This window comes from Lutra lutra, chromosome 6 (genome assembly GCF_902655055.1).
Source record: "Lutra lutra chromosome 6, mLutLut1.2, whole genome shotgun sequence".
In the NCBI taxonomy this organism is placed as follows: Eukaryota; Metazoa; Chordata; class Mammalia; order Carnivora; family Mustelidae; genus Lutra; species Lutra lutra.
Genome location: NC_062283.1, coordinates 54,598,509 through 54,623,544, shown reverse-complemented (window position 1 = coordinate 54,623,544; position 25,036 = coordinate 54,598,509).

Sequence of the window (25,036 nt, the reverse complement as noted above, 5' to 3'; positions counted from 1 at the left end):
TGCGGATAGGGGCAGGTTGCTGGGGATCCAGACATCTCAGGGCTGGGGTCCCTCTGGCATCAGGAAACATCACCAGGTAGAGTCAGCACGCCATATACTTACACCATTAGGGCCACAAAATGGGGATCTCCATTTTGACCACTCCTGGCACCATGACAACTCATACTTCCAGAATCGCAGGTGCTCCTGTTCTTCCGGAGGGGCTGCATATGCAGACACTATCTGCCTTGCTCTATGCTGAGTGTGAGGCCATTGGCTCATCCGAGCCCTGCAACCGAAGCAAAGCCATCATATCCATTTGCCCTTACTTTAAAAACAAAAAACAAAATACCCACACACATCTTAAAATAGGTTTTATGAGGTCATTTCCTCCACACTGCCATCCCATCTTATTCCAAGAACCATCATAATGGTAATGGTTTTAATGAGAATAAAGCTCAGTTTTGAGTAGAACTGAGCAACACTCTTTACTCTTATTCCACGGACATGTGTGTACCATGTGTACACAAGTAACGATATCTCCTTTTCACCTCCGGGTCAGAGAAATGTGAGTTTACAGTGGGAGTTCTCCAGGGGAACAATGAAAAGAACAAATGAAGATACTGTAGAGAGCTCCGGAGAACAGTTCCGATAAAGGATTAGACAACTGTAGAGGGTCGCCCCCCATTTTCTCCTACCAGTGGTTCAGGAAGGGCAGGCACTGAGCCCTCTGATCTCATGGCAGAAGGACCCTTCCTTCTCTCCTGCCTCCTGGATTCTGGAGGCAGCTGGTCTCCTTCCCACGGTGCCCCAGGAGAACTGGTAGGTTGACAAAGAGAATCCTGTACCCAACACTCATGGATCTTAGAATGTGTAAGTCTTGGTTAATGTTATTGTGAAGAAGATGAGGGGTGGAGGGTGGAAAGAATTCTACTATACGAGCTTCAAAATGATAAGACTGAATGGCCTCCCTTCTCAAGTTGGGGCTAAGAAGAAGAACTAACTACAGAATGCCAGAAACTGACAGATGGATCCGTTCTTTAGATTTTTTTTTTTTTAATGTAGGCTCCACACCCAGCATGAAACCCAATGTGGGGCTCGAACTCATGACCCTGAGACTGGGACCTGAGCCGAGACCAAGAGTCACACGTTTAACCCACTGAGCCACCGGGGCCCTCTTAGAGATCTTCTTCATTGGCCTTCTTTCCTCTCTCATCCCTTTTCCCCACCTACTGACAACATGGAGAAATATTGGACTAATGAGCTCTTTGTTTATTTTTTCAGGCAGAGAGAAGGCTCCCTGTTGACACCACCAGTACTTTCAAAGGTGAGGACTAGCACAGATGCCAAACAAATTGAGAGGTCGGGTTGCATTTATCAAAAGTCTCAGCTGCCGCTGTCTCATCCCTGTGCTTTCCCTGAACAATGTTTTTTTTTTGTTTTGTTTTTATTTTCAGTGTTCCAGAATTCATTGCTTATGCACCACACCCAGTGCTCCATGCAATACGTGCCCTCCTTGATACCCACCACCTAATAAGGAGACTTTGTTAAAAAGCCACAGTCCCACCTGGCTTGATGTTCGAGCTTATAAAATTGAGCTGGGGTCAGACGGAAGGCTACCTCGTCTGTGGATTCCTTACCTGGCTTCCTAACGGAAAACTTTTGGAAGTCGCTGTTCATTTCCCAGAATTCCCAAATGGGCTTAACCTGCTCTGAGGCATCCCGAACTCTTCTTGGGCTGTACTTTCAAAACAGGGAGCAGCCCATCGATGGATCTGATTAGCAGCAGTGAAAAGTCACAGAGACAGAGAGAGAGAAAAACAAGAAGAGGGGGAGTATAGAAAAATTATGTTACATGCAGAGAGGGCGGATATTGTTTAGTGAAACATGATTTTGTTCTACAGACACGCAAACACACTTGTGAAGATGCACGCGTGTGGGGCGTGTCCTGGGTTATTCTTTAAAATCTGTTTATTACTGGAAGTCTCACATAAAAAGGTTTGAAAGACACAGCTCTGGGGTGAATAAAACGTCCCAGGGAATCGCGGCATAAAAACAGGCCCCTATTTCAGTGACACACTCCTACTGGGCCTCAGGGTGCCATTTTGTACTCTTTGAGTTTCTTCTACAAATGGCACCCCAGTGCCCCCTAATCTTAATGACTGAACTATTTAATCACATGTTCTTTATCCACATTGACTCATGCAAAAATCAAGTATTCTTCCTTTTACGTGGGTTCTGTAAAAAGGAACAAGACCAGCCCACATTTGATAATGCTGCTGCTCTTTGAAGAGCTCAATAGTCCTTGTGATTAAAGTATTTGCAGGAGGCGAGAGGACCGCCTAAGTGCACGCTCTGGGATCAGCATTTTTCTGTGTGCCAAATCCCTTCGGTTCCCATCAGTCCCCGCAGGGGCTCCAGCATGAGCTGAAATGGGGAGTCCTGACATGCCCAGGTAGGCTTGCTGAAATGGCGGGGCCAAACTGCCAGATGTTTATTGGTGTAAAGGGCTGAGAAAACATCAGGGGAAAGAACCACGCCATAAAAATGGGGTTTGTCAAGACGAACTCAACCAAGAAACAAAGCTTGGGTCATCTGAATGCGACATGGTTGTCCTTCAGCCTTGCCTTTGGGCCAGAATCCTATGAAGCCAGAGTGGTCTAGGGGGAAGCAGGAAAAGTGACAGCAACTGAGAAGAGCGGGTTGAACTAAAACTCTATGCAAAGCAGCTGTGCCCTGGCTGCCTTCTAGCAGAGCATGCCATTGATGGGGTATCAGAGACCTTCCCCACACTTCCCCTCCGGTGCTTGTACAGCCTGTATACCATTAGACCTCCTGTGCCTTGGTAGCATTACCCAGGAGGAATCTGTGGTGTCCAGAGGAAGACGGCAGTGGGCCGGGAACAAGCAGGTGCCTAGACGAGGTGGCGCCTAGACAGGGTGGCAGTGGGACCTGTGCAGAGCAGCGGGTGACATCTCCTTGAAGGCACAGGTGAGACACCCCCGGAAAACTCCCCAGTTTACTTGAAAACTGGGACTTTGGAATGGGCAGTGCTCTACGTAGAACAGCGAAAGAAATAGCCAGAGAAATACTGGCTACTCGTATTTGATATGTAAGTATTAAATGGCAAAAAAAAAAAAAAAAAAAAAAAATCCTGAATCACATGTTTCCTTCAAGTGTCCTTTAGAGAATACAACCTATCATATTTTAGCTACTTGTTTTTCTAAGTTACTAATAAGGACTACACAGCATGTACAAGGAGATGCTCTACATAATTGGAAGCTAGATATAGACACACAGATCAGAGAATCTGGGTCACAAAGGAGAAAATGCTTCAGACTTCCTGGGCATGCACTAAGGAAGATACATTGCTTCGGGCAAGCTCTGATAAGAAGTTACTAAGGAAAGAAATATGAATTGATCATTTCTAGATTCATAAGTTTACAGCTGACTCCAAAGGTGCAGAGAGGTGTCAGAGCATTTGAAAATTAAAATGATCAAATATTAGTTTTTTAAGCTCTGGCTGGAAGGAATTTCAACAATGTAAGATATCAAAATGAGATATCTAGTTTGCTTGCTGGAGTGTTCTCCATTTATCTACAAACAAGGTAATATCTTGATATTAGATAATGGGATATTTTTAGTCACTTTCCTAGTTTTACTTTTGTGTCATTTCCCAATTTTAAATGAGAACTACTTTAATCTTATGGTGGGGAGGGCAAAATGCCGTGATTATTATTATTTTTTTTCACACCTTCTTCTGTTCTAGGATCTCGTGATCTGAGGCTATCAGTGTGGCAGTTGGAACAATTCGTACCTGGAGAGTAAGGTCGTTTCCTGATGTTTACGTCTGGTTTTTGATACATTCTTCATAAGTAGAACAATGGTTACCAAATAGGGGTGAACGTCACAATAAACCTGGTCCTCAGAATTTTCAGCCTGGAGAATGGCGTTGGGTAAAGTGGACAAGAGAATTGTTCTTCTGTTTTACAGACACAATGAATGTCAGAATTTAAAAAGCATGCAGGCAAGCCTCTTAAATATTAAATCCATCTCTGCTCAAAACCATTTATTAAGCACTAACCTATGCAAGGCACCATGCCAAATGTACTACTGCAAAATTGGGTCAATATCGTGTTTTGGGGAGGGCATTAGTGATCAGTAGAGATCAGGTAAAGCATACCAACCGTGATTATAAGACAAATTATAGGGCGCCTGGCTGGCTCAGTGGGTTAAAGCCTCTGCCTTCAGTTCAGGTCATGATCCCAGGGTCCTGGATTCGAGTCCCGCATCGGGCTCTCCACTCAGCGGGGAGCCTGCTTCCTCCTCCTCTCTCTCTGCTTGCCTCTCTGTCTACTTGTGATCTCTCTGTAACTAAATGAATAAAATCTTTAAAAAAAAGACAAATTATAAAAAAATTATGCAAAAATTTTACAAGGGCTTTGTATATAAGTAAAAGAACCAGGATAGCACCAAATGACAAAAAGTAAGAGATGTCAGTAAAGGAGTCAGTAACCGAAATAATGAAATGCTTCAGAGAATTTAAAGTAGAAAAAAGCAAAGAAAGGTTTTTTGTTTTGTTTTCTAGTTGTATTCCATTCCCCTTTTACAAATGAGGAAACCGAGATGTAGAGTTAAAATAACTTGTTTAAGCTCATATTGCCAAAAATGGGATACCCAGAATTTAAACACGTTTATTTGACAATAAAGTATGGACTTTTATGTAATGTTGAGAATCATGCTGAAGTTAATCAGAAAAAACTGCAGAGGACCAAATCAACATTTAAAAAAAAAAGGATTGAGTTATTTGAGAAAGAGAGAGAAGGGGAGAGAGAGGCAGAGGGAGAGAGAGAAACTTAAGTAAACTCTGCACTGAGCCCAGAGCCCTACATGGGACTCGATATCAGGACCCTGAGATCATGACCTGAGATGAAATCAAGAGTCACATGCTTAACTGTCTGTGCCACCCAGGCACCCGAATTTTTTTTTTTTTTTTTTTTTTTTTACTTCTATCAATAATTCTTAGTATCCTGGAAGCTAGAGCAGAGGAAGTAATTAGGGGATTAACCCAGGATTAGGAAAATGGCGTAAATTCAGAAACTGAGAAATCCAGTGGAGGCTTTAAATGATTAAAATCTAATGATTTAAATGGCTGTTCCCAGGTTGTAAAATGGAAGAACAAGCAAGAAAAAGTAAGATGACAAAATTGAGTGAATATGTGCTGTGGTTTGGGCTTTCTGTAAGGGTAAGGATAGAGTTGAACAGGAGTGAGAGAATGCAAAAGGCATACTCAGGGAGGGCTATTTCAGAGTTTACGATCGTATAGATGGAAGTGCAGAGTGATGAAGTCTGTCACGTAGACATTCAGGCATCTGTGGAAATAGAGTAGGAAGGTCACTGAGTTGGAGGAAGTGAAGTCAGGGCACTAGGAGTGATGTAATGAAAATCTAAAATCTACATGAGCCATTCAGAGACGTAGGTTAGACATTACTCTTACACTGAACATGCCAAGAAGCTTCCTGTTTTCCCTGCATCAGGCATTAGGATAAGTTTGGGAAGCAAACTGGACACATGGAACTCTCCTTTTTCTGGTTTCAGCCCATGTATCTTATGGCTGGATTGGGAGGATTAGGAAGAAGAAGAGCACCCATATTTCTCTTGTCCTTCATCGGTTAATTCTGAGTGATTCATTCCACTCATTTTAGCTCACATAATCATTTTATGCTTTCCATGAATGTATGGGACTAACTGAAGCACAAATCCAGAAATTCAGTCACAGAGAAACTGCGTCCCTTTACAAGAACCTTAAGCCTGGTTTTATTTTTTTTTTTATTTTTTTTTTAAAGATTTTATTTATTTATTTGACAGAGAGAGATCACAAGTAGATGGAGAGGCAGGCAGAGAGAGAGAGAGAGGGAAGCAGGCTCCCTGCCGAGCAGAGAGCCTGACGCGGGCCTCGATCCCAGGACCCTGAGATCATGACCTGAGCCGAAGGCAGCGGCTTAACCCACTGAGCCACCCAGGCGCCCTTAAGCCTGGTTTTAAAGTGGACCTCTTACCTCTTTGTTTCCAGAATTGTCATTAGAGCAAAATTCTTAGAAATATAGACTAACTCAGAGAAAAAGATGTTGAGCACTTCCTCTGCGCTAACAACTTTATGTGATATGACAGCTTCGAAAATAGCTTCCGAAGATCTCCCCTCCGTGGTATTAATGCCGATGTTTAAATCCTTCCCACTTGAGAATGGGCAGGATCTGGTGATCTACTTCTAATGAATATACTATGGCAAAAGTGATGGGAAAGCGTTTTTGAGATTAGGTTACAGAAGGTTATGATTTCTCTTTTGCTTGCTCTCTTACCTCTCACTTGCTCACTCTGATGAAGGGAGCCGCCATATTGTGAGAGGTCCTGTGAAGAGACCCACAGAGCAAGCAACTGGAGGTGGCTTCTGACCAGCACCCAGGGAATAACTGAGGTGGTCATCAGTCTAACAGTCTGCCAATAGCCACGTGGGTGAGTTTAGAAGTAAATCCTTTTCTATTTGAGCATTGAGATGATCCCTGCGCCAGTCAACACCTTGTTTGCAGCCTTGTCAGAGATTCTGAGTAAAGGAACACAGATTGGCCATGGCTGGGTTCCTGGCCCACAGACACTGATAGAACACATGTTGTTTTGAAGCCACTAAGTTTTGGAGGAAGGGGTAATTTGTTTCTCAGACATAGATAAATAATACCTGTGGAGTATTTTGGCTAGTTTTCATAATAATACTATGAGAGAAGAAATATTATGTTTTTTTAAATTTTTTTTAGAGTTTATTTATTTATTTGACAGATAGAGATCACAAGTAGGCAGAGAGTGAGAGGCAAGTAGGCTCCCCACTGAGCAGAGAGCCTGATGAGGGCCTCGATCCCAGGACCCAGCAATCATGGCCTGAGCTGAAGGCAGAGACTTTAACCCACTGAGCTGCCCAGGTGCCCCTATATTATGTTTATAGGTAAAGAAATTGAGGTTCACAAGTATTAAATGATTGCTCAAGATTACATGGTAAGTGGTCGAGCTGAGATATCAATTTAAAAATGTTACTTCACTAACATAGTGCCCGCAAGATAACTAGGAGTGGGTGGCATGGCTATAAAAAACACATTTGTAGCAATTCTTTTCCTGATTTTATGTTATTGTGTGGTCAATCTTGACTCCAATACCCCAACAGGATTGAAATAGTTCATCTTGAGACAAACTATCATAGTGCAAATTTTATGGTTTCCAAAAGCCTTCAGCTCCTTGAAACTTTTTTTTTTTTTTTTTTTTTTTGATGGCAAGGAGGACTAAATTGCAATTTTTTAAAAAAGCCCAAAGGTTGTGGTAACTTTTCATTTCAAGCTGTGGTGGGAAAGTTGTCACCCAATCACCCAGTGACCTCTGGGAGATGAATGTAATCGATGAGAAATGCAGCTCACTGCAAAATGTTTTCAAGAGTTTGGTCTTCTGTTGAATCTTTTGATGTCAAAAACTCAACCCAAAATCTTGACTGTTTTCCTCACAACACTTTTATTTTTTAAGATTTATTTATTTATTTTAGAGAGAGGGAGAGCATGTAGTTGAGTACACCAGGGCTGGGGACGAGGGGAGCAGAAGGAGAGGGAGACAGAGTTTTAAGCAGACTCCACACTGAGCACGGAGCCCGACATGGGGCTCAATCTCACAATCCTGAGATCAGGACCTGAGCCAAAACCAAGAGTTGGGTGCCTAACCAACTGTACCAGCCAGGTGCCCCTGTTTTTCTAGTAACTCTTAAGATTATTCTGTGTGGCCTAATTTTATATTTACCTGGGAAAAGAGATTTGAATTCTCTGTATGTTCAGACAAGATTAGATGTGTTGGAATCCATGTCTCCCTTCTAACCTCTGACTTGAAGTATTTTGCTAAAAGCTACCATTTCCTAAAAGCTCACTGGCATGGAAGATTGTGGTTATTATATTTTCAGAAAAGATTTTGTTTTGCCTTGTTTTTTAACAAGTGTGAGAAAATAAAGCAAACCTCAATTTACTGTGAGAAACAACTCCTTGGAGCTGGTATCTAATGACTGTAACATTAAAGTTTCTTCAATACAATAAATATTGATGCCAAACATGGGGTATAGGGTAAGTATGTGTGTGTGTGTGTATGTGGTGTGGGCATGAGTGTTTGTGTCCATATGCGTGTGTTAACACTCAAGTGCTTGTGAAGACCTTCAGCTCTACTTACTGTCTTTACAATCTCTGCTTTTGACTATCCCAATTTCCCTATCACCCGTTATTCTTTAGACATCTTCCCCTATCGACCATGAAATATGTAAGAAAAAATTAAAGTTGGAAGGTAGATAAACTATTCTTCCATAAACTCCATTTTAGAAAAAAATAAATGAGATTCAGAGAGGACAGGCTGGCGCTGGATTGGGGACCAGAAATGGCAATTGTCATTTGTTGAGCCAAGCACTGTTCTGAGAGCTTCCTCTGTGTCAACTCATGTGCTTGCTAAGACAATACTACCAGGAGGTACTAGCATCCCCATTTTGTAGATGAAGAAACTGAGGGACAGAATAGTTAAGTAATCTGCAAAAAGTCACATAGTCTAAAGGAGAGAGCCAGGACTGAAGGTCAGGGTCTGAATGTATGAATACTAATCCTGTGGACATAACCTCTCCATTCAGAAAGTATGCTAAAGCATTTTCTTTTTCACCTATCAACTCCCTTCATGTAAATCTAGACAAGATCTCTATCCTTTAGTGCCACATATTGACTGTGTATTTAATCTTGAGGAGGATTCAGAAATATTGGCACCTGTTTCTTTTCTAATCCAATAACTATATTGTATGGGTTCACAACAGCATATTATAGACAAGAGCTTTTCTATAATACTAGCTAAAATGTTGATCTTAATACTTAACCCTAATCCACATAGTATAAACATAACTCATGTGTCTCTCTGAAAGATATACACATGCTTTACCTGTGATATATAAACCACAACCTACACAGTCCAAAATGACACCCTAAATGCCTTTGTAGAGTAATAAACACAATCATATTTGATGTTACTCTCCATTCTGAAATCCCCATATATCACTTTTCAAAGTCTGAGAACACAAACATTATTTGGAGAAAAAAGATTATTTCAGTGTGATGAAAAGTAACTTATTATTATTCTCTTAACATATATATATATATACATATATATATATATATATATGCACATATTAATAAATTCTTTATTTGTGTTCCCCAAACTCACCTTTCTTCACATCTCTGGGAGTCATCTGTGTCTAGGCTATGCAGAAATATTTGCTATCTGATCTTACAAGAGTTTATACAGTGCCTGAAACTTGCTATGTCACAAAATTACGTGTGAGACCAGAAGGTGTTTCTTGAGAACTGTTTGATGATCATGGAAAAAGAGAGCCTCCATTCCTTGAGAGGCCAGAGGAACATACGATAACCCTAGCTCACTTTTAGTTTTTGCTCACCGTGCAGGCACACGGTGAGTAATTCCTGTTAATCACATTACTATTATTATAATTGATCCTAATTCTCTGATCAGAGATGAAAGGCTAGAATTCACCGTCTTGGTGAATTAATGAGTGGAGAAAGCAGATAATCCTCTAAGTCAAGAGTTAGCAAATGTTTTCTCAAATGGGCCAGTTAGCAAATATTTCAGTGTTTACAGGCCTTATGGTCTCTGTCGCAACAACTCAACTCTAGCACTGCAGCACAAAAACAGCCATGAACAAACATCAGTGAGTGAGTGTGGCTGTGCTCCAGCAAAGCTTTTTTTTTTTTTTTTTTTTTTTAATAGGCACTAAGTCTTCTTGTCCTGCTTTGCCAACCTTGCCTTAAGTTATAGGTTTACTACTCATTTCAACATATATTTAATAAGTTCCTAAATTGTGGAAGGCATTATGTGGAATATAAGAAAAATGTCTGACAAGTTCACCGCATCCAATAATTCAATCATTTTGGGGGATGGGGTGCCTTGGGGGAATTCAGCAAGAAGCAATTGTGAGATCATATGCAAAACAAAAGGGCTTATCTGACTTCTGCTTTCTTGAATGGACTGTCATAAGGTCACAGACCTAAAATGGATGGGGATCTCAAGAAAGTTAACCCTGCCATCATTCAGCCATTTGTCAAATACTGTGGAATGCTTCTGCGCCAGACACTCTGGAAGGGTCGGGGAGACACGGATGAAAACCTCGCTGGGTAGCAGGATAGAGACATGCCAACAATCAAAGCATGACATCACAAATACTAAAGGCAGTCTGTGGTCCCATCCTTGCCTTCCTATAGGCTCGTTATTTTTATTGCTATTCCCATTTTGTAGTTGAGAGAAGTGAGGTGCAGATACTTCGCCAAGTCCCTATTTAAGGAAGTTACTCTAGATTCTCTAAGAGTAAGACAAATGTCTTTCCCCCATATTGCCTCTCTTGAGCATTATCTTCCAAGCCCATCTCTGACCTGCTCGCATCTGTGCTATTATTGTTCAGACCTGCGAAATGGGAGGAATGACACAGTCTTGTCTTACTTGCGTTAGTTGAACCTGATTTGTTCTGGAAATGCTGACTCCTTGACTAGTCAGGTTTTGTTGCATCGGTTGGGTTTTTTATTATTATTATTATTTTAAATGAAATTATTTACTAATCAAGGAGGATTAGAATCCCCAAATTTTGTCCCATGATCAAGCCCACAGACCTGTGTCTCACTTCTAACTCTGCATAATGAGATGGATATCGAATCACCAGTATCCATAATGTTCCCAGGACTGGCTAAAGTGTGTGACCTGAGCTCTCTGATACATTTGATGTTTGAGTTTCTTAGCAGATAAAGAAATAAGTTGAAGATGCACCCTAGGTAACAGTTCATTTTGGGGGTTCTAAGACTAAAGTCTTCTCCCCTCCTCTTCTTCCTCCTGGAGTCTGAGAAGCGGCCAGTTTATAAGCCACTCAGTGGTCCTTAATAGCCACAACACAAATCAAGAGACAATTTGGCGAATTTTACCTACCCACTGAATGAGATGTGTTTATTTTCTAATTGGAAAGGTAGGAAAAGATAGGAAGTTATGAAAGTGCTCTTTCCGCCTCTGATCTACAATCTCCTGTCAGGCAAACGGGGTAGGGAGACAGGGTTGCCACCAGCTTCCCAGGAGCAGGCAGAAAACCCCAGAAGCTATGGTTTCCAGCTGTGAATCTCTCACACCCACAAAGGCCCTGGAGCGAGACCTTACCTTTGCCTGAGGTCCCAACCCCACTTCAATCACAACCTGGAAGAAATACGAAAAGATGAGGGTGTAAGACAGAGTTCATTTGTGCACTATTATACTCGCCTGTCATATCCTCTTTGGGAAGTTCGATGTCATCTTTCTGGGGCCAAAGAAGCCAGGTGTTTCTTGGGTCCTTGGTCTCCTACTGAGTGCCTGAGGGTTCATGCCTATCAAGAAGCACTTCAGGGGACACCTGGGTGGCTCAGTGGGTTAAAGCCTCTGCCTTCAGCTCAGTTCATGATCCCAGAGTCCTGGGATCGAGCCCCACATCGGGCACTCTGCTCAGCAGGGAGCCTACTCCCCCCACCCCTGCCAACTTGTGATCTCTGTCAAATAAATAAACAAAATCTTTAAAAAAAAAAAAAAAGGAAGAAGAAGCACTTCAAAGTGTGGATTGGGGAAAACAGCAAGGTAATTAAAAAGGCAGCCCCCACTATATCGAAGCCTTAAACTGACCACATTCCCTTGCAGTGTGGCACACAACATGCAAAAACGAAGCAATTTATAAAAACCTGTCCTCCTGTTTGTATAGTCAAAATGCTAAATTAGTATGGAATGACTAAAAAACAGAAGCATTTAGGGTAGTTTTCACTTTGGGCTGTTCTCAGCATACACCATTTGTTGTAATAAAGGGCAGACAAAGTTGAATAGAATCAGATGGTGATTTAATTCCAGTCTTGAAGAAGAAAGAAGGTTTGGAGTGACGAGGGATTTTTTTTTTTCTTGTTTCAGTTTCTGGAACTCCTGTAATTATGCGCAATTACCTATTATGTTGGAAATTGGTTCTCAAAGATGTAGAACCTACTTTGTGTTCTTAAAAAAAAATGTAAAAAATATGCAGTTTAAGAAGGGAACAGTTTGAGTGTGGAGAAAAATGAGGCTACAGCTGTAGGATTTTGTTATGCTTTTAGTACCAAATCACAAAACCCATTAAATTATTTATCCTACAGGCAGGCGTTGTGCTGCAAACGTTGAATACAATTGCAGATTCCAGGAAAAGAAATGCGTGCATTTTAATTGCGTCTGATTTAAACAACCTCTAATTTCATTAGCCTTAATTTTTTTTTCCCTAAGAAATAATAGAGTTCATTTTTGGTACTAGGACACAAATGACACTAATATTTTTTTTTTCTTTCCTTAAAGAAGCAGTCTATTGAGGATCAAGCCATATAAAAACACATGTCCATATACTACACACACAAGGAAGCTGCATACACATGCCTGACACGTTCTCCTATATATACGATCTGCGATATACCCGAAAGAATTCATGGGTGCACCTATCATGTTCTTTGCTCCCCACGCATGCATATAGACTGGCTTCCTATGTTTCACTTCCATTGTTTCTCCTGCTACGATGTTACAAACGAAGCTGTCCTCCAGAAGTCCTGCTTAAACAGCAGATTTTTGTTCCCAGATGCAGAACACAGAAATTTATCAAAGGTTGCGTAATATGGGGGGAGGCCCTCTCAAGTCATATTTTGGGTTCATTTGAAAAATCTTGGCTTTACCATCCTCTGTAATTAAAACTCTTCTGTCTTAAGATTTATTGGTGCAGTAGTGAGTGCATTTTCAAAATATTTCTTTACAGCAGCTATTGGAAATCTCTAACTCTGCCTCAGGCAGGATGCCGCGGCTGCTATACTTTTTGGGGTCTATTCTCCCCATGATAAATGAGCTTAACTTCAAAGATAAGTTACAATAACTCTCAGAGGGGAAACCCTTATTACTGTTAATATACGTTACTTTCTATCATTGCATTTCAAATACGGTTGCATGGAAAAGAAACCATACAAGACTGCTCACATCTTCCTTTGTCAATAGAGTCAGGGTATGCATATGTAAGAATTTAATTGGAAAATTGGATAATTATCCCCCCACCCAAGTTATGGTATTTTTCTTTGCGTGTTGGAAAATGGGTATATTGAATAATATACAGTCTAGTGATACCACTCATACATATATGTGAGCAAATCCCAAAGTCATGATGGTAACAGTATTATTTATTGTCTGATTCAATTGCTATCATGCCGACTTGAGCCACCTGAGATTCCTTAAAACGAGATTTTTAAAAAATTTCACTCAAATGCTACATGATCTCTAAAAGGATGTGTGATTTTAATGTGATTTTGATCATTTCAGATTTAAGAGTGCATTTCTGCCTTTCAGAGCCCTTATTTCCAGATTTCTAACACTCTAGCCCTTTTTCTTAAAGTATGCTTCCTGAAGTTGTTTACAGATGAGAATCAGGAGTAAAACTGAAACTTGGAGGTGTTTTGCAGTTTGGTTTTACTGAGTTAGTAATACCCTCAGACCCCACCCCCCATCATTTCACTGTGCTCCTCAACCAAGAGTGGATTTTGTCTCCGGGCTAATGAATTTTTACTCTTCTTCCTGGGTTGTTCTCAAAGCAACACATAGATGGATGGGTGTGGGCAGATTGGAGCCTGGTCCTTTCTCCTTTGAAAGGGTTAAGTGGAAAGGGGGCCTGTTGAAAGTAGGGAGTCAGGAGGGTGGGGGCATGAGGGAAAAGGAAAAAGAAAAGGTTAGTGTTTTCTGTCCATTAAAGAGAGTATTCTGTTCTGAAACCAAATTGGTCATGCATTCCAGAAGCGTTTCCTGGTAGAGTGGGGTCTGACCGGAGCACCTGCCTCACTATTGTACTGGTCTGCGCTGCTCTCCTCTGGCCCTTTCCTTTAGCGGAGGCAGAATCTGTCACTTATTATAGACAGATTGCTCGTGGGCCCAGAACGGCTGTGTGCCACCGTGGGGATGGGGAAACACTGTGACCGGCTGCATCTCCACCCAAGCCATCGGGTACACAGAGCTTTGTTTTTCCTCTCGGAGCCCTTAAAGAACAACAGTGTGAATTCCTAATGACATCATGTTGAAGTTCACCAAACAAATGACACCATCTGAACCCAAGATACAGATGGGTTAGTATCCCAAGCTAAAGAGTAAGAAATACAAAAAAAGGGTGAGAGCTGGGGGTTTGACATTTCAGGACCCTGGAAGAAAAGGGGTGTCATGGCCAGCGTGTGGCAGGTGGAATCCATTAGCTCCGTTAACACTGTAGGTAAATGATCGGACTTGCTTTGTGGATCCTGGGCGGAATTCCCCAGGGTCCCAGCTGTGTTTTTCTGTTCCACACAGACTACCTCTGTGGATTTATGCCCTGGACAACCTCAGCATGGAGGAAGGACACCTTATCCAGAAATGATGTCATAGCCTTACTCCTTCGTGTTTCAACTCGTTATTTTCTTTAGGCGTGTTGCTTAAGAGGTAAACACACTGCAAACATTTTTTTAACGCATACTTGAAGGGATAAGTTGGTTCCTCTTTCATCTAATCATTTTATTTTTCTCTTCATTCAAGAACTGCGTAATGAACAGAAGAGGAAAAAAAAGAAAAGAAGGTTTTTATTATTATTATTATTGCATTCTTTTTAATGTGTGCACATCCAAAGGAACTTGGTGTGATAAAATCCAGTTGTGGAGGATTCACATTGCCCTGTGGCTATCTGTTCGGATTAATGAAAGGTGGCCTTTGTAACCAGATCTCCCAACCCTACGGTCACCGTCTCTGTCCTCTCTACAACTGTCCTGCTGAACAGTAGACAGAAAGACAGACCTTAAATATGTTGGACACTGACATCTTTGCTGATGTCTCTGGACTGATGTTAATTATAAGAAAAAAATGTGAGTAGAAGTGTATATGGTATAGAAAAAACCTACTAAAATTCAATTTTTATAAATCATAGTTTGAGTCAAAAGGTTTGGTTAGGGAGAACGCCTGGCGAAGCTTTACACAGAGCACCCCTACCCCCTTGTGGCACAGTGGCGCTTGCAAAATGGAAATTTCATCCCTTTGTAGAAGTGTTGAGACTTTTGAACTCAGAAGCACCTGAACTGGGCTTTGAAGCACTGCCAGTTTTGTTGAAGATCAGAACAGTGGAAAAAAGGGTGACTGTTCAACTCTTGGGGAGAAGGGAAAGGGTCTGAGGGATTTTGCTTTTAGATTATTTTGATTTTTATTTTGGTTCTAGGTTATAACGCATTAAAATCTATGTGGCCCATGGAATCATCACCATTCTGGCTAAAGCTAACTCATTTATGTATATACATCATCATTTATTTAGTTAAATACTTAATTGTCCTCATCAAAATAAAGAAAACTTCACAGTTTATAAAAAGCTCTGACAACCTTTCACTAATTTGTTGCCTCCAATCGCTTCAGGAAACATGGCTGTTTTCCTTTTGCAAATGAGGAAACTAGAACTCAGAAAATTAAGTGCCTAGCCTAGAGAGGTCTTGACTCATTCATGCTTGCGTTTCAACATTTATGGTGGAACCTGGCACATACTATCTATTAGGAGAGAGACTCCATATGACAGGGTGAATCCCCCTTACTTGTCCCTTGTCAATAATGTTGGTGTCCAGGAACTCTAAAATGGCCTTCCTGTGAATAAGTTCCAGGACTCTTTCTCAGTCCCCACATGGCTTTCCCTTGTTTTTCTGTCCTTAGTAGCAGACACCAGAATGGCTCTGATTTCAATTCATTCATTTATGTATTTAACATTTACATATTAATGCAACAAATATTGAGTTCTTGCTCCAGGGCAGGTGCTTTTCTGGGTGCTGGAAGTACAGAACTTAAAAAGATGAAGGAAAGAAATAGCTTCTGACCCCCAAGAAACCCAAAACATAAAGGGAAAGACAACAAGCAAACATCATAATGGAAGTAAGTTGGGCACAGATTTCCGTGAAGCCAATTCTAAGGGAAAGAAGATAAGTAGGAAGATAAATCTATAAAGTTTCCCAGGAGAGGTCATATCTAAGTAGTGTTTGATGCATGAGTACATATTAACTGGACAGAGAGTAAGAGCAGAGCAAGGGAGATTTGGGCACAGCACCATAATCAGAATGATTAGAGCAGGATCATGGCAGAGATTCTGAGAAAATACAGCACATTCAAGATACTACAAGATGTTCAGTATGGCAGTTGTGGCGTTAAGGGGGACAGCAAATGGCGAAGCTGGTGAAGACAGCAAGAAACCCACCGTGAAATACTTAAAACTTGAGTCATACAAAAATTATTATTCTGTAAATATGAAAGCAATGAGGAGCCATTTGATGGACATTAAGGAGGTGAGTATTGTGATCACATTTCCTTTTTTTAGAAAATTCACTTCAATAGAAGTGTGGAGCACACCAGAAAGGGTAAGACTTAGAGGAAGAGAATCTTGCGGGAAAAGATGAGATTGAAGGCAAGGAAACAATTGGGAAGTTACACCAACCTGGGTAACAATTCAGAAAATAAATTGGTGAGGGAAAGAACCAAGAGCATAGGAGTTCCAAAACGGATTTAAAAGATCTGATTTTATAATAGGGGATAAAGAGGGGACTTCTGGGGGAGAAAACTAGCAGAAGAAAGTAGTTTAGAGGGAGAAGAGTGGGAAGGAGAAGACATGCCACTCAAAATAAGCCTGCAAACTAAAATTCCCAAACTTGGAAAATCAAGTACAGATAAGCAGAAAAATTAAATCCAGATAAATTCATGTTTGGAGTTTTCAAAGACATAAATGAAAGTATAAGTTCCATTAAAAAAGAAAGGAACAAGGGGCTTCTGGCTGGCTCAGTTTACAGAACATGCAGCTCTTGATCTCAGAGTTAATGAGTTCAAGCCCCACATTGGCTGTAAAGCTTATTTAAAAAATAAATAAATAAAGAAGCAAGAAATGAACTGGAAATAGATAGAAATTAAATAAAATCAGTTATGAAAAGGGAACAATTGAAATCTTACAAATGAAAAATATAAATAGTGAAATAAAAAATAAAATTTAATAAATAAAATGAACTCTGGATTGGAATAAAGAAAAGGTAACTATACCAAAGTTAACACAGAACTAACACAGAGCTAACACAGAAACTGACACCAAGAGATAAGAAGGTAAAAATATGAAATGTCAGTTACTGTTTACTGAGTAAAGATTGAATGGCTCCAACAATTGCTTAAGACCTCCCATAGAAGAAATGCCAAGAGTGACCGAGAAGTGATAAATACTATGGAATATTAAAAAAAAAAAAATATATATATATATATATCTAAATCAAAAGTGCATTGCAGTCATTGAGTAGGATAAATAAAAATAAAACTACATCTAGACATATTGCAGTGGAAGTGTAGTCTATCAAAGACAAAGAAAACTCCTCAGAAGCTACCAGAAAACGTATATTGCTTAAAAATGAATAAAGATTAGGGTAACTGAAGACATCCTATAAGCGACAATAAATGTCAAAGCCACCGGAATAATGTCTCCAAACCACTGAGGGAAAGCATTCTATATTCAAATATATTATCTTTTAAGCTTGAGGACAGAAAAAAACAAAATCTTAAAACAGAAAAATTGGGAAAGTTTTACCACAAACTCACTCAAATCACCATTAAATGATATTCTTAAGCAGGAAGAAAAGAGTCAGGTGAAAGGCAAGGTTAATAATAACACCTAACAGTTACTGCGTATTTATTCTCTGTCAAGCACGGTTCTGAGTGATTACATTATTAATTTAATCAATTGTTTAAAAATATTTATTTATTTATTTATTTATTTATTTATTTATTTATCTGAGAGAGAGTACGAGTGGGAGAAGGGCAGATGGGGAGGGAGGGGCAGAGGGAAAAAATATCAAACAGACTCCTGAGTGCAGAGCCCCACATGGGGTTCGATTTCAGGACCCTGAGACCATGACCTGAGACAAAACCAAGAGTCAGACGCTTAACTGACTGACCCTAACCAGGCGACCCTAGTTTAATACACTTTTTATAAAAATCGAAGTTAGGTACTATTATTACCCTCTATTTTATGGTTGAGAAAACTGATTCACAAGAAAAATACATTAACTTTCCCAGTGCTAGAAACCTGCAGACCTGGGGTTTGAACCCCAGCAGACTGGCTCTAGGAGGTTCACACTCAACTACAACACTCAGTGCCCCAACAGAAGACAAAGATGAGCAAGACATCAATGAGGCATATTGCTAAGTGTAATTGTTAGATGTGAAAGTAACCATTTTTTTTTAAGATTTTATTTATTTATTTGACAGAGAGAAATCACAAGTAGGCAGAGAGGCAGGCAGAGAGAGAGGAGGAAGCAGGCTCCCTGCTGAGCAGAAAGCCCGATGTGGGGCTTGAACCCAGGACCTGGGATCATGACCTGAGCCGAAGGCAGCGGCTTAACCCACTGAGCCACCCAGGCGCCCCGAAAGTAACCATTTTTATGTGTGTAAAAATACCCGGAAGAGGCAAAGAAATGGCAACTGAAGATGGCTCTTGCTGTATAGAGAACGGTGAAGGGGAGATACAGAACAGAAGCCTCAACTTCGGTATTTGTGTGTGGAGTGGTTCTTAATAGGGGAGCAGGCTGAGGTGGAGAAGAGAATGTAGATGGAGCATGGTGTCAGAGGCAGCAGGAGGAAGGGAGACCACCGCATAGGAAATTTTCCTTGATTATTCCTCCACTTTGATCTCTCCTCTTTGGATTTCTAGAAACTTTAGGACCTAAATCGCTCACACTGGCAGGTCATTATAGACTGAACATTCTATCCTCTTCTTCTTCTTCTTCTTTTTTTTAATCTATTTATTTATTTATTTATTTCACACACACACACACACACACACACACACACACACACACACACACAGATCACAAGGCTCCCCACCGAGCAGAGAGCCGGATCCCAGGACCCTGAGATCATGACCTGAGCCAAAGGCAGAGGTTTAACAAACTGAGCCACCCAGGTGCCCCCTATCCTCTTCTTATTCCCAAGTAAACACTAAGCTTCTTGAGGTGAGGCATTATGTTTTACAGTTCCTTTAGCCCTTCAATCATCTAGAGCAATTCAGTGAGGGGAAAAGAAATCATTACAACTGAATGATTCATTGATCAATTATGAAGTTGCAGTCCATAGACGGGAATTGCATATTTATCTTCTAATTAAATACATCAAGTAAGGAAAGCAATATTTTCCAAATTACTTATGTTTTTATAAACACTATGTATATTTCAAGAAACTTAACAGTGGAAGCCTTGGAAATACTTATGTTGAGTCTCTAAGACCAACAGTTCTTAATTCTTTGGGATTAAAGCATTTATTTCCTCTGATAAATGTCTCCACAAGCTACAAAATATACAGTAGAGCTTGCTGAAGACATAACACTGTTTCATTCGTGGACATTCTCCCACTCCTGAGTAGCTTCCATTGACTATAATAAACCTAAACTTTGAGATCCCAGAAATGAGCCTGTGGGGGGGATAAAATTCCCTTTTTAAGAAGAAGGTGGGGGGCGCCTGGGTGGCTCAGTGGGTTAAGCCGCTGCCTTCGGCTCAGGTCATGATCCCAGGTCCTGGGTTCGAGCCCCACATTGGGCTTTCTGCTCGGCGGGGAGCCTGCTTCCTCCTCTCTCTCTGCCTGCCTCTCTGCTTACTTGTGATCTCTGTCTGTCAAATAAATAAATAAAATCTTTAAGAAGAAGGTGGGCACTTCTTTCAGTTGAATCAGTTGCAGAATCATCTGAGAATTGTTCTGAGCTAATAGTCTCTTATTCCTCACTCTGCATTCCCCAGCTCAGGCAGCACTCCCTTATTCTCTAACATATAGTCCTAAAATATTACTGTTGAGTTTGAGGTCAAGAGAATCTGCTCTGGAGGCTACAACCAAACCTCTTGGTCTCTTTCCCTTTTTACTAACTTTGGCAAGATTACCTCTAGAGGGGATCTACTTCAGTCTCTAAGGTCTCTTTTGAGGCTCTGAACATGATCCCAAATGGTTGATGTGTTCCTTTCCTTTTCCTTTTTCTCTAAAGTTCTGGCTTGTGCTCCTATCCCACGGTTGTTTATTGGTGCCTTGGACCTGCTTGGAGTTACTCAGTTCACAGAAGCCCCAACTGACCATCTCGGTCCCATTATCAGAGAGCCCTACACAGTCTAGGAAAGAAACTATTTCCTTCACTTTCTCCAAACTCCTCCGTTGGGTCTCTCATCTGACCTACCAAATGCGTTCAGGTGGGGAGTCGGTGCCAAAAGGGAGGACCAGTCTCAGAACTAAAAAGCTTGTTTCTACAACCCACTAGCACTCATGAATAATGCCCCAAAGTTTCTTTCTGAGATCCAAAGACATGGTGGCGAAGTGTCTCTCAGGATCCACTGGCACTTCCCAAGACCCACTGGTGAGTACCCCACAGGACTTCAGACTCTTGGAAACGATATGCCACAGCCCTCTAGATGTCCCGTGGACTCTACTAGCATTTCCCAAAGGTGCCTGTGGGCTTATCAGGCTTTTTGTTTTTTCCAGAGTGGCACTGTGCCTAACCAACTATTCTGATCATTGTGCCAATTTGTCAGGAGCTCAACTGAGCTGGAGAGAGCTGAACTACCAAGTGTCAGAGTAGCTGATTACTACAAATGAAAGTAATAGTGAAGACTTTAATCACTCACTACAATAACATAAACAAGAGGTTAAACCAGACAAAGTACCGACTCATCCATATTTCATCACTCCCCCAACCCCACCTCCTGCCATTGAATGTCATCTCTAAAATATCAGGTGGATCAGTACAGACATGGAGATAGTCTTGCAGCCAAAAGATCCTCAAACTAAAGCCTTCTGTGGACCTGGGACAGAATGAAGGACTCTAGATATGCCTAAGACTATGGCTAGCCAGAGGAAGGAGTCCTTGACTGTAACTCCCTTCAGACTGCCATCCATTGGCTGTGCACCAAGTCTGGTGCAGTATGACAGCATTCTCCATGAGGTCTGCTAGTTGGAGCCTTTGTCATTGTCTTTGGTAGAGCCTGAAAAATCACACATAGGCTTCAGTCAGTATCTGGACTCCTCACCTAGCACACTGTTCTTTGGAGAAAGACATCTCTCCATGGGGCCCTGGTGAATTTGGCAGTCACCATCATCATCTCCTTTCTCTGTCCTCTACTCCTGCAAGTGGCCAATTCTGGATCAGTTATAGTATTTTACTTCCCAGAGTATAGTGACTGGTCTGAGGTTGGAAATGGAGTCCCAGCTCAGCACTTGGGAGTCCTTATCCAGAATTTTCAAAAGTTTGTATGGGAGAGAGGGTACAGGAGAGAGTAATTAACTCTTCTTCTCAGGTCATGAGTTCCTAGGGTTGCCAGAGCCAAGCAATCCTGCCAGTGTAGAGAGCTTGCCTGGGAATAAAGTCAACATACAGTGAGAAGACAAGCCAAGTGATGGAAAGAGAGATAAAGTTCTAGTTTGAATGGCCCTTGAACTTTCCAGTCATATGAAATCATAAATCCCTTTTGTTTTTTGTTTAAAGGGGGGGAGGTGGTTTTTCTGTCACTTAAAACTAAGCAGCCCTAACCACTGCTTTATATTTTGGTGGTCCCTTTAACCATCAGAGCCTGTTCCTGCTTGCATTCCCAACCTCTCCTCCAACACCATTCCACATGCCATCCTCTCAGTTCATCCCGAACACAGACTTGTGTCCATATACCTTAAGACCCACTTTAAATCTGTTTTCAACCAATGCAGGGCAAGGCATCTGTTCATGTGAAGTATCAGCTTCGAAACCCAAAGGAATATAGGCTTAATCCCACTCTTGGATCGGGAGGATTATTTTGAGGACAAGAGAAGTAGATTGACTTTATAGATGAAAAAAAATCTGTCATTTTGAGGGGAGGGAGTAAATGCTTTCCTATCAATTTTTTCATTTGATTCTTAAAGTAGCGCTATACGATGGGTTTTGAAAGGTGATCCAAAATGGAATTATCACATAGAATTAGGCATTCCATGAAAGTAAGTGTACAGACGCCCAACAAAGCAGTGACAGGTTTGACTTGCATTAAGTCCCAGGACTATTACATATTAGCATACACTAAACCATGAAGATGTGAGGATTATATGGATATTATGATCTACATTATGAATCGCTAGAGTCCCTTTGAGTGGAAAGTTACTTGCAGATTTAAATTTTCCACCTACTGGGCTTGCTTTGGCAGCCCATATACTAAGTTTTCCACCTACCGAGTTTTGCTGGATTATTTAAGTATAATAACATTCAAAGTCAATCTAGTATTTCTTGTGTCATTTTTGAGCAAATCTTTAACTGGCTTTTATACTTCTCTAGGAATAACCTCTCAAATGAATACCATTATTAGACCTATACTATGTGGTAAACTATGCAGAAAATGAAAAACATCACATGCGCTGTTGCTAATCCACCACCCGTGAGATAATGGGCTGTGTACTTTTCTGACTTAAGTAACGAAATGCCATTTATTGACAAGGGATATCACAGGAGCATTCCTGGGAACCCCTGTAGGTTAGGACAGTGACTTGAGCTGAAGGGTCTGCCTCCCCCAGGGACAGTTGAGGACACCTGAATTTTGATGGGCCCATCTCTTTCTCCTGCTTTCCAACCCAGCCATTCACCAAAAGCAATTTCCATCTGCTAGAAGGCAATTTGGGTATCCCTGAGAATGATGCTATGCCCTAAAGCCACTTCCCTCAAGTCCAGTGTAGGGGTACCTCCTTAGAAAGTTCTGGGGCTACTGCATCAGGGTCTGGGCTCTGCACTCGGTTCAAAGTCTGCTTCTCTCTCTCTCTCTTTCTCTCCCCCCCCCCATACTCTTTCCCATGTTCTCTCTCTCTCAAATAAATAAGTAAGTCTTAAAATAATATTTTTTAGAAAAGCTCAGTGGCTCTAAGTATGGTAACTGTATTTGTTGAACACCTACTTGGGAATCTGTTCTGATACATGTAATTATCAGACAAGGAGTTTAGCAATTTACAAACTGCACCTGAAATTCGTGATCATAGGATTCCTAACATTTATTTTATCTGTGGTCGATTTAATGCACTGCTCATCCAATTTATTCAAGTCCTGAACTATTTTCCCATCACACAGGTGACTATTTAATGAACTGATGGGCAGTGGAGAACACGCTTTGATTTATGTGGTGCTAGATGATCTCTACAAGACATCCGCCCCGTGATGCTTTATCCTGTTTAGTTGAGAGGGCAATCATATGAGGTTAGTACTTTCATTACACAGCTTTTAGAACTGAAGAAACTGAAGCATTAGGAGTGTTAGCACAGGGCAAGGTCATGCGGCTAGAGCAGGGCATGTTTGGCTGTAGACCTAGGAAGTCTGACTCCACGGATCACATTCTCAATTACTACACTGTGTGGCCTCTACTATTTCATGACTGCTGCTTATGCATTGAACACTCACCATGATGACCCACATAGAAATGCTTGAATGTAAATAACCATACTGTTTTGGATATTTTTACAGAGCCGATATCCTGCTGCAGAGCTCATTGGCCAGGCCACCGCTAACATAACACCATTAGGTGTGACTCCTGAGATCATCAGGTCAGTATCCTGCTCTGTAAACTGGCTACAGATAGAAGCAGTTCCTCGCAGAGGATAATGGCAGAGTGAATCAGGTTTACTGGCCTCATAAGCTCTTCCCTGGCAATAATCTAGGTGCTTGAGGAAGCTGAATGGTCCCTTCAGTAGATGAGGACAATCTGGGGTGTTGGTGTTATCACTCCTCTGTCCTAAACGTTGGCCTAGCAGACACAAAGCCCGACACCCGCCCCTTCCAGGTAACACTCCAAGCCTCTGCCCTCCTCACTTCTGTGATAACAATGATAACTGTGATAACAGTTTCCACATGGGAGCTCACGCCTAATAAAAACCCCCTGATAAGGGGGGTTTTTGTTTTGTTTTGTATTGTTGTTAACTTCTTAAACGTTAAAAACAGTCTAAGAGTAAAGCAAGTCTGTGTTAGGATCTGCCGGTTTTGTTCTAAATCTGACTTGCATTTTTTAATATTGCAACACATTTTGTACTTTGTTCATCCACTCATTCACGAAATACGCACCATGTGCATGAAACTGACAGCTACCTTGAGACACAAGGACCTCTGACTTGGAATTATCAGGGAGGAAAAACCTAATCATCTGTTCATTTTGCAGAAGTTATGAAACACCCAGTGTGTGTGTGTGTGTGTGTGTGTGTGTGTGTGTGTGTGTGTGGTTTTTAAGATTTATTTATTTATTTAGAGAGACAGAAAGTGCTCAAGAGTGGGAGCAGGGGAGGGTTAGAGGAAGAGAATCTCCAGCAGACCTCCTACTGAGCACGGAGCCCAACATGGGGCTCCATCTCAGGACCCTGAGATCACCACCTGAGCCGAAATCAAGAGTCCTACACTTAACCGACTGAACCACCCAGGCGCCCCAACACTCAGCATATATTTTATTTGAATTTTGTTTTATTTTTTTTATTTGAGTATAGCTGACAGTGCTACATTAGTTTCGGAGGTACAATACAGTCTTCCAGTAACTTTGTACCTTATGCAACACTGACCACAAGTGTAGCTCCCCTCTGTCACCCTACAAAGTTATCATAATACCATTGACTCTAGCCCTTATGTTGTACCTTTCTTCCCCATGACTTATTCATTCCATAACTGGAAGCCTGTTCTACCTTCACCAATTTTGCCCACTCCCCACCCTGTCCCTCCAGTATATCTCCCTCCCCCCAGTATATCTTTTAACTTATTTTTAATAGGATAGAAAAGAACTTACAGTCAAAGAGAAATGACTGGGTTAGGCTAATAAATCCTTTACATATAGCCAATAGCAAACCCTCAAACAAGGAAATGAAAGCTCAGAAATTAAGAAGGCAAATACAAAGTCACATGGCTAAGAAAGGATGAGCAGTC